The 10,237-nt window shown below is 42.8% G+C and overlaps 1 long non-coding RNA gene across 1 annotated transcript; it reads left to right on the plus strand.

Annotated features, from left to right (window-relative positions):
- Positions 1-6,061: 6,061 nt before the first annotated feature.
- Positions 6,062-7,066, plus strand: LOC148399064 (uncharacterized). Its single transcript, XR_015858046.1, has 3 exons — positions 6,062-6,263; positions 6,342-6,525; positions 6,784-7,066. It is a non-coding gene; the product is annotated as an uncharacterized LOC148399064 (long non-coding RNA).
- Positions 7,067-10,237: the final 3,171 nt, after the last annotated feature.

Genomic DNA, 10,237 nt, shown 5'->3' on the forward strand with positions numbered 1-10,237 from the left:
ATAGGGTCTCTCTCAGCCGGATCTGGGGCAAGACTGGCAGAAGCCGCAATGGTGGGCGCTTGTGTCGAAAAGGCCTTACGGGCCAAAGGGCTAAGTGAGCGGTGACTCTCACTCCCCTGCTGACAGCACTAACGTGTCGCTATGTAAACGTAAACATGCTTACACAGGAAGACGCACACGCGTACTTAAAGCACACAGTGTACACAATGCACACAGTTTTGTCTGTCTATCTCTTTTATCTGCGTATGTGTCCTTGACATGGACTCACATTTAAGTGTTGTTCCTCCGCTGCAAGTGTTTACATCTTTCCCTGCAGGCAGTTGCTTTCAACACAGATCTCATGTAAGAGATTACAAAAAAATATCATAAAATAAAAGATCCAGTGTGACACACAATATTCTTCAGCACTTTGGTGAAGAAAAATACACATTTTTATATATATACTGCTGGAATCTTTGAGTTACATGTGATGGTTGTATGACTGTGACATGAAGAGAAAACATGAGGTAAAATTCTTTCTTACAGATGGCCCGAAATTCATAGTAGAAAATGTTTTTCCTCTCTTTTATGCACAACACATGCATACTAACACTGTTAAAACGAGCCTGTGATTTATGCGGTTTGTGGATTGGATGCAGTTGTTGTTAAAAGCCTTGCAAAACACTCTGATTTGAATTTGCCACTGCTGTGACATGATTTTGGCATGCCCACTTTGTGGTTGCTACATGCCCACATGACTCAGGAAAAATCCAATTGGGTTTTTAATCAGTTGGACTTGAACTTTTCTTTTTTTCAGACCAGCGATGGACAGATCGGTGATGGAAGCCACTTTTCAATGACGAGGACGGAGGGACTATTTTTTAATAATGAGTACATACATGGAGCCATGCATCCACAAGCAGAGCGCTCATAGTAACCCACGACCTTTGAACTGTAAAGCAGTGGTGCTAACCAGTCAGTCAACATGCTTTTCTCTCAGATTGGTAATGATGGAATTCAATGAATGAGGTCACATTTTGAGAAAAGCTTGACCAGCTCAGTACCTGGCTTACAGTGAATCAAGGTGGTGGCAGCATAATGTTGTGGGGATGCTTTTCAATGACAAGATTGAGGAAAAGGTGAATGCTGCACGAGGAAGTCCACCTGGATGACAACCTGCTCCACAGCACACGACACCTCAGACCAGGGCAACATCTTTGAGTTGAACAAAAACTCTGAGCACAATTCTTCAGTGGCTTCAGGACAACCCTGTAAATGTCTGTGAGTGGCTCAACCAGAGTCCAGACTTGAACCTGGATGAACATCTCTGGAGAGATCTGAAAATGGCTGTGCACTGACTCTCCCCACCAACCTGATGGAGCTTATAAATGTATTAATATTTTCTTTTTGTGTAGAACTTGAAGGTGACAATTGAATTTCTTCAATTTCTGAATTAGGCTGTACAAAATGTCGAAAAAGTCAACATCTTTAATTTTGCAATGACACTTAACAGCACTAAATTAATAAATCAATAATACTATGTCTAAAAACTGTTCCGCACATGACACGTTCTAATAATTCATCCAAAAGCCCAGGCATCATGAGCCCCCCCCCCCCCCCCCCCTCCTCCTCCTTTGCAGCAGGTCAGGGAGCAGGGCGTAAGGTGAAGGGAAAAAGGAAGGAGGGGAGACTTTTTTTTCTTCTCCCTTCGCTCCAGCTGGGCCCATGGTCTCTCTCCTCCTCACAACCGTCCTTCCCTCACCTCCCCCCATTTACCTCCCAACCCTGCTAGGTTGCACTCTGTCTCCAGGTCAGGGGGTTCATAGAGGATGTGGAGCGTTTCACTCTCTATCTAGATGTGTGTGTGTGTAGGTGTGTATTCAGCCCTGTGATCATGTGTGTGTTTTGGGGCACACGCATGCACACACACACACACACGCACACACACACTCACACACACATACACCCACAGGTCAATGTCCCAGGGGCATGAGGGGGAAAGAAAGAGGGCAAGACAGCAGATCATTCCCCTGCACATTGAAAGTGGTAAGTTTGTAGAGATACATGTCATTTTATATGTGTTAAAGTTAAGGATACCAACAATATTGCGTTACTAACTACTGCGAGTTAATATCCTGACATTTTTGTTTGACTGTAACTATGTCAATTCCAAAGCTAGCTTGCAGGCAAGTGTAGCTATTTACATCACGAGGAGACAAAACATTGGTCACAATGGACCATGTTTTCCATTTGAATGTGCTGCCCTCTTCTTTCATGAAGGTTCGGGTATGGCGGGGAGTGTCGAGGGGTGCGGGCTGTTAATACAATACAACTTTCCTGTGGATTCCATTCTCTAGAAACTAAATATATTTTACCATGAGTGTATTTTGTCTTTGACTGTTGCTGAATTAGGCTCTTCCGTATTGACACAAATGTGTAGCATGTGTGTGACTTTGTGTGAGAGGACTGGAGGGGGTTCAAGACATTGGGACCCCCTTTCCCAGACATGCAGTGACCTTTCCAACCAGACAGGGATAAAGGGACAAGGAGGAGGAGGGAAGTGAGGGCACAAGGCCATTGGTGTGTGTGTACGCGTGTGGATGGGCATGAGTACTTATTTTCATATGTGTGTGCGAGCGAGTCCATGGCAACGTCCAGTGTGTGGCTGGTAGCTGATTTTGTGGATCGCCGAACCAGTCAGTTACACCAGACACACAACTCACTCTTCCACTTGTCTTGTCTTTTGTTGCACCAAGTCATCATGTGCTTTGTATGCAAAACGGGGTGTTTCTCCAAGAGTTTGACCCTTACAAATCAATCTGTCCGCACGAGGGCTGAGAGCAACGAGATCGGGCACAATGAGGTTAGGACGTGGGCGTGAAGGGGTTCCTGGTCACCATTTTGGTACAAGTCCGAGATATGTGATGCAATTTTCCTTCTGATAATCTAAGAATAATAGTCATATTCTCGTCAATAAAACACCATAGAAGTTGAAATCACAGTGTTATAAAAAACAGACTGTGACTTGCTTGGATTTTCTCAGGACAATCATTTGTATTTAGTTTTGCAATCGTCAAACAGAGCAAAAAGAGGAGCAATTTAGCTTCACCCAGTTGCTCTGTGAGGTGCATCAAACATTGATTGTGGTTCTCTCTCTCTCCCTCCCTCTCTCTCTCTCCCTTTCTCTCTTTCCTTCTCTCACTCTCCTAATATTCAGACATGAGAGTCCCTGAAGCATACAGGCTTCACAGGGTTTCGACTGGAACAATGATGATCAATACCTGTCACTTCTGTCATGTCTGACCAGAACGGTGCTCCCCTCCCAGCACAGAGCGAGGGGCCAAGCACACATGCACACGCAAACACACACAACCCCCCAAATCCTCCAGATTTTGCCTGTGAAAATGTGTGTATACGTATACACACACGTGCTGCATGCAGCACACATGCATCAATATACTTCATGGGGGTGCTCACACGCACGCACACACACACACACACACACACACACACGCACACACACACACACACACACACACACACACACACACACACACACACACACACACACACACACACACACACACACACACACACACACACACACAAGCAGCGAGGTCAGACAGGTCATTCAGACCCAGACACCAGTCTCTTCTCTGGGGTCAGACCACAAGGCCAAGGTCTGCTCTCTAACCCCAATGGCCCTTAGCAAACATACACCCACCCACACGCACACACACACACTGACCATTTGGGGCACGTGAATGGTACTTTTGTGAGGAGTGATTTGAGGGAATTTAAGAAGAAATATTTAGACAAACAGGTTTGATAAAAGGGACGTGCTCTTAGGTAGCAATTATTGGAATAATACCGGCTTTAAGTTTATTTTTTAAGCTTAGAAGTATTGGCAACATACATATTTCATTATTGATTTGTTGTGGTGAGCGATTATTACATCACTTACCCACTGCGTTGTGGGTGTATTTCGTCAATCATGATCTCTGGTCAAGTGAGTCCATTTAGTGATCCACTTTAACATGAATGCAAGTTAAACTTATGTCAGAGTTAGCTTGTGAATGACATGGGAGAGCACTACTAATAAATTTGGCCCAGCAAGACCAAAGAAGCGTTGCGATGTGATGTTTGTACAGTCACTTGTTATTTTTGTCCATTAATTGTTCAATATGTGGTCAATCTGTGATGGCACTTAAGCACATTGCAGTTTGTGTACTTTTCTGCTCTTTTTTTTTCTTAAACAATTTGTTGTTTTTGTTTTGTAATGAAGGAATGGAAGTTTAAAAGGTATTTTAATCCAATTCATCAATTAATTGATTTGTTTTAATGCAGCCCTAAAAATGTAGGTTTTTAATTCTTGAGTCTGGAGTTTAGGAATTATATCACTAGCAAAGAAGTTAAAAAAAATGCTTCCATTTCACCACTCGCATATTCATTTACTCCATTGTCCGATCTCTCTTCCTTCTTCTTCTGTCCTCAGTCTTCTTTCTCAAGAGACCCTTGCTCTGCCAAACCTGAGCGATAAGGAAGTGGAGGGGCCAAGTTTACCTCTGCAGATAAGCTGTAATTGCAGGGTAATAAAGTGACTGACAAAAAGAAAATGGAGAGACGAGAGGAAGAGAGCAGGGACACAAAGGGGTGAATTGAGCAGCTTGTGAAATGATTCATTTAACTGGTGACACGGTAGTTCACTAGCGGTTATCAGTGAGGGCAACCTTTTGCTCAGGACGGTCATCACCGTGCAGCGCGAGGACTGGTGGCTGCACTCAAACAATAACCATCAGCCTTGACCTGTCTGATAAACAGGAACTGCAAACTGAGCTGAACAATCAATCCTGTGTTGTGTGACACAGGACCATCAGTGCTTCTTGAGCTGTTCATTTTTGACACACATACTACACCGTTCACACAGGTAAAATTTCTGTTATATGATATTGAAAGGGTGATCATTGCGTGGTGGTAAGCATAAAAAAATGCTATGTGGTGATGTCATGAAAAAAGTGCATGTTAACATGCTAGAAAGGGATGGAATGAAGCCGGGTTAATATTGTGGTCAAAGGTGGAACCATGGTAGACTTTCACCTTTCGCAGTGCGGTTAATAGCCACTGACTGCATGGCTGCCTCGATGATCCTGCTAGTTAGCTAACAGGAAGGGGGGATCTGTGGGCTGGCAGCAGCCATCCCCACTAAACGCCTTGCTACCCCAGTTTCCATCTCTAGAGTTGGCAGCAAATGTATAATTAATAAATTGATAATTTCAAATTTTGACTATAAATATTTGTGTATATGAACATTTTAATTGCCAGTTTAGAAATCAACCCCCATTATCCCTTTCAAGAAAAACAATTTTGCATTCTATTGCCTCATCATGAGCCGGGTACGCGTGCAGTGGTGAGTCACCACCACACCTTGATTCACTTTGTTTTGTTTTATGACAAGCTTGATGTTTTTTTTTTTTTTTGGAGTGGAGGGGTTTGCAATCCTGGGGGTTAAAATCAAGGAACCTTGTTAATGTTTGTCAACTGGGCAATACAATAATTTTAAGATCTGTGACAACATGCGTTTGGAGTAGTCAAATAAGCAAATGTTGCTGTATACACACCATGCTTAAGTCAAGAAAACCAAAAAAAAGAAAATAATTCCCACGATATTGGAACAGTGTTAGCATATTATAGCGTTTCAATGCAGAATGAAGGGTATTAAAAAAATGCTATGAATGCTGCATGAATATATAGCGGTCAACAGTCTGTTCATTTTTACAAATCATTTTTGACAATACATTAAAAATTTGGATCCAGTCTTGCCTCGCGTTTGCCAAGAGGTCAGCTTGCCAGGCATATCGTAGTGCTTCAATGCAAACAATGGAAACTCCAAGTTCTTTGTGACTTTTCTGTCATGTCTCGTCCCCAGCCGTTCCACTGTGTCTGTTGTCATGGTTTCTGTCTGTGTGCTCGCCCCTCCCCTCCTGTGTGCCCATGATTGGTGTGGTCATTCTCACCTGCCTCTTGTTACCTGTCGAGTATTTAAGTCCTGTCTGGCCCTCACTCCCGCTCGGGTCGTTGTTGTCGTACTATCCTGTTGTCGTCATGTCCTGCTGTCTTTTTGTTTCACGTCCCGACCAGTCAGTCAAGTTATTGTTTGTTAAGTCATGTCAGTTTGCATTTTGAGTTCCCTTCAATAAACCCTGGTGCAAGCTGCATTTGGTTGACTTGCTCCATCCGCTCTGACATTTTCAGCATGATGAAGAAAAACTGACTTAAAAGAAAGGGTACGTATTAACAGCAGATACTTCTTTACCCTTCCGCCAGTGAAAGGAACATTCAATTCAGTGTATGTGGTCTGACAGACAGCTTTACCATTGGTGATCTTGTGTGACCACCAGCCCTTACTTCCTTCCTCTCTGCTGGCCTGAGGAAGAGAGTGAGTTGTGTTCCTCTGGGGCCCATGCATGCATGTGTGTGCGGGACAATGTTGGTACATTTGTACACTTGTGTGCATTTGGTCACAGTCCAGCGCTCACACGAGGTCAGGTGAGATTGGGTCTGGTTTATAATTCCTGGAAGAGTGGACAGCTGCAACATCTCATACAAATGCACACATGCAAACTCCCCCCACCCACCCACATGCACACACATTTTGCTTAAAGTGTGTTGAAAGGATCACAAATGCTCTCGTGTGTATAACGGAGTTGCATCTCAACTAGTACTGCTCGCTGAACTTGCATTGAATAAAACTTGACATAGAAGCTCCTACTGGTCTAATTTGTTGTTCAAACTTTGCCTCAACAGTGATGTTTCCCGTCTTTAAAACTCAGCACTGAATGCCCCAGAAGCAAGACCTGGACCAAACTCAGACTCGGCATTGAATGACTCCTAGGCAGCAATTTCATTTAGAAATGTTGCTGCACCAGTTGTGGTCCACACCTCAGCCTCAGAAGCCACCGTGGTCCCATATTCTTCATCGTTGTCTATACCCGTTTCTGTGGGAGAAAAAAAAAGTACAGTTTATTTACAAAGGCCCCAAAACAAATACATTGTAAAAAAAATGAAATAAAATGACCGACCATCTGTATTTGTGATGTTGATCCAAGCTGTGACCTTGAAACTTGGCTTCTTAGAGTGCCATCAAAACTTTGCTGTCCTTGGCAACCTGCATAGTCTTCTTGAGGTGCTCATAAAATTCATATTGGAATCTCTTATGCCCAAGGAAATTAGCCATCTGGTCCAGCTCAGTGTCCGTCAGGTTTATAACGGTCAACAAAAAAAGCTGCGTTATACAGCTTGATGGATGTTGGTGACATATAGAAGACAGAGGGCCCTATTTTCATGTCTACGATAAAGTGCAGTATAACTGCGCATGTGTGGGATTTCTTTTTGTTAATTTTCAGAGATAATAGGTGGATGGATAGATGGATGTCTTTCATTTCTTATCTTCTCACCTTGCTGTCATGTACACACATGTATGTTAGCCGCCATAATAGAAGCTTCTCGCTGTATGCCTAAAGTGACACTTGGGAGCTAGGCAAACCAGAGAGGAATCCGGTGGCCATGGTCTCTTGCTCGCTCTTTCCGTTTCTCCACGCACGCACGCACACACACATGCACAACCGCGGCACATAGGGCCATAAACAGGTTGTCTGCATAGTATCAGAGACATGGTTTTGCTGTGATGCACTAGAGGAGCCTCAGTCTCCGTCTCTCTCTTGTAAATACTCCACTCATTGTTTATATAGTGTGGCGTGGCTTCAGGTTCCAGGGACCATCACTCTGGGTCTGGGTCAGGTCGCCAGGAACACATACACACAAAACTGAGAAACACACTGTGCGCATGCACACACACACATATATTCATACTAATGCAAACCAGACTCTTTCCCCCTCTGCCTCTAAGAAAGGAGGGAGGGCAAGGAGCCCAGTCGAGAGACCGCACAGCATTGGAAGTGAGCCAAATGGACCAGCGGAGCTTGTTTGGAAAGCTTTCAGTCAGAAAGCCACTTTTTGGCAGGGGCCCTGTGAGTGCTGCTGAGCCCTCTGAAGCTGGCTGGAGCTGCTAAAATAAATAATGGTTCAGGCCAAGGGGGTAAGAGTGGCGTTTCGGGTGGGGTGGGAGGGTGGGTCAAGGAAGTGGGGGTGGAGGGGGGCTTGGCGGATGGGGGTGGGGATTCTTGATTGGGGGGTGAGATGGGAGGGAGGAGTTTTTAGAGACCGCTCCTGTAATTATATCTGTCAGTCGACACCACTCGGACCACCACCGATCACATTTCCCCTAGTCTTTTGCTGTCACTGGGTAGAGAGAGAACTCGGGGGGGGGGGGGGTCATGAGCAAGCACATATCAGGTTAAATGTCTCTGTGCACATTTATTCACAGTTCATGCATGTGTGCGGACAATTTTCTCATTCTCCTGAAGGGAGCAGGCGTGTGTGTGATTGTGTGAGGCAGCATGCTTTCAGGGAAACAAAGCTGGGAGGGCGAGATAAGAAGGTGTTTCTCACAAGACTATGCTGATCTTTCAGCAGGGGGCAAAGTAATGTCCCACCTGCAGCCAAGAACAACTTGTTGAAATTTTATGAAACTTCACCAAAGGCAACTTGGTTATATCCCTTGTGAGATTAACAAGTAAAAGATCCATTGTCTGAGAATAGAATTCTTTTTAAATGACTTCTTTCCACTCATCGGTGTATGGGGGTAGTACGTGCGCCAAACACAATGGAGGTCTATATATTAAGAAAGCGTGCTACAGATTGCCTGTATAGGTGCCATCTGTTAACACCTTACACTATGGTTCTGCAGTGAAAAAAAGCTTGTGATAATAATTAGCCCATCTTCAACAGTACAAGCCATGAATCAGATAATATCTTTCCTCTTCGGTTCAGTAAGAAATTCGGACTGTGGGATGGGATCCATGTAGTAAGTTCAAACCATTTAATTTCCTTTGCCCAATATTAATAATAAACATCAACTTGAACAATAGAAATAAAAGAACACATTTGAAAAAAAAATTGGGAACGTAGAATGTTCGTGTTGTATTACGAGCAAATTTGGTGAAGTTTGCAGGACACTGAGTGCTGGCTGACACAAGGTTAGTGTAGGGAGGTCGTGCCAGAGAATTGTACAATATGATGAAACTTGCCCCATGCAAGGATGCCTTCAAGATGTAAATATGTTGTAAGCACAAATTATTTTTAAAGATATTGACAACTGTTCCGCACAGTTAAAAACAAAATATTAATATTGAATTGGTGAAATAATATTTACTTAAAGTAGTGCTATGGCGCCTTCACAATTTTTTTTTTATAAATATCAAACTTTGAACATGTTCAAAAAACTTTTTGCCACATGAAAAACTGCTTGCAACCTGTGGCCTTAACCGAACCTTGATGGAAAAAAAAAAATCAACATTTGGCCGTGCACCGACACTCGCCAACCTTCACTGCTCTGTGAAATACGAGCGGCAACGGACGGACGTACTCATTCTTGCCAGAATGAAAATATCTAAAAATAGCGTTCTCCATAATCCAATTTTAAATGTATATTGCAGAATAAATACCTTGTTGATTTAGATAAACAGCAGCTAATATAGAAGATATGTACATTAAAAATCTTAGTTTCTACTTAATATTTTATTATTTTAAATAATTATTTTATTATTATATTATTCTATTCAATATTTTAAACTTCATATTATTGTATGATGGCATTGACAGTAGCACTGATCTCATTATTACTGATCAGTATAGGACCAAAATAATTCATAAAATTAAATTTTCTCTGTCAAAGTTATGTTTGCATGTTTTTTTTTTTGTAGCAGTAGGCTCAATTAGAACATAAGCATTGTTTTTAGTAGTGAAAGAAAAAAATAATTGCTTACATTCTTTCTTTCACATCAACCTACAGAACACAAAGTTTTCCGTAGCTTTCAGTTTCTCGTTTCGTCTTCCATTTTTCTTCTCCTGCTTTGTAGTGATTGGCCTTGCCCTCTGATCTCCGCCAAGATCAGGTCCAAGGAGCTCACCCTAGAGACACAATTATCACACTGACGTAAATGTGCCACCCACAAGCTTGAGTTCCCATCAAAGGCCAGGCATACTCTCTCACTCATTTTCCTCCTGATACCTCAACGTTTCTGTTTTATGTCCTATTTTTACACATTGCTTATGCTATTGAATGATTGACATCAAAGAGATGAGGATGAAACATCGGCACTGCATTATTCCATTTTTTGACAAAAAACATTAGGTGCTG

This window comes from Syngnathus floridae, chromosome 4 (assembly GCF_059516105.1).
Source record: "Syngnathus floridae isolate MCC-2025c chromosome 4, RoL_Sflo_1.0, whole genome shotgun sequence".
In the NCBI taxonomy this organism is placed as follows: domain Eukaryota; kingdom Metazoa; phylum Chordata; class Actinopteri; order Syngnathiformes; family Syngnathidae; genus Syngnathus; species Syngnathus floridae.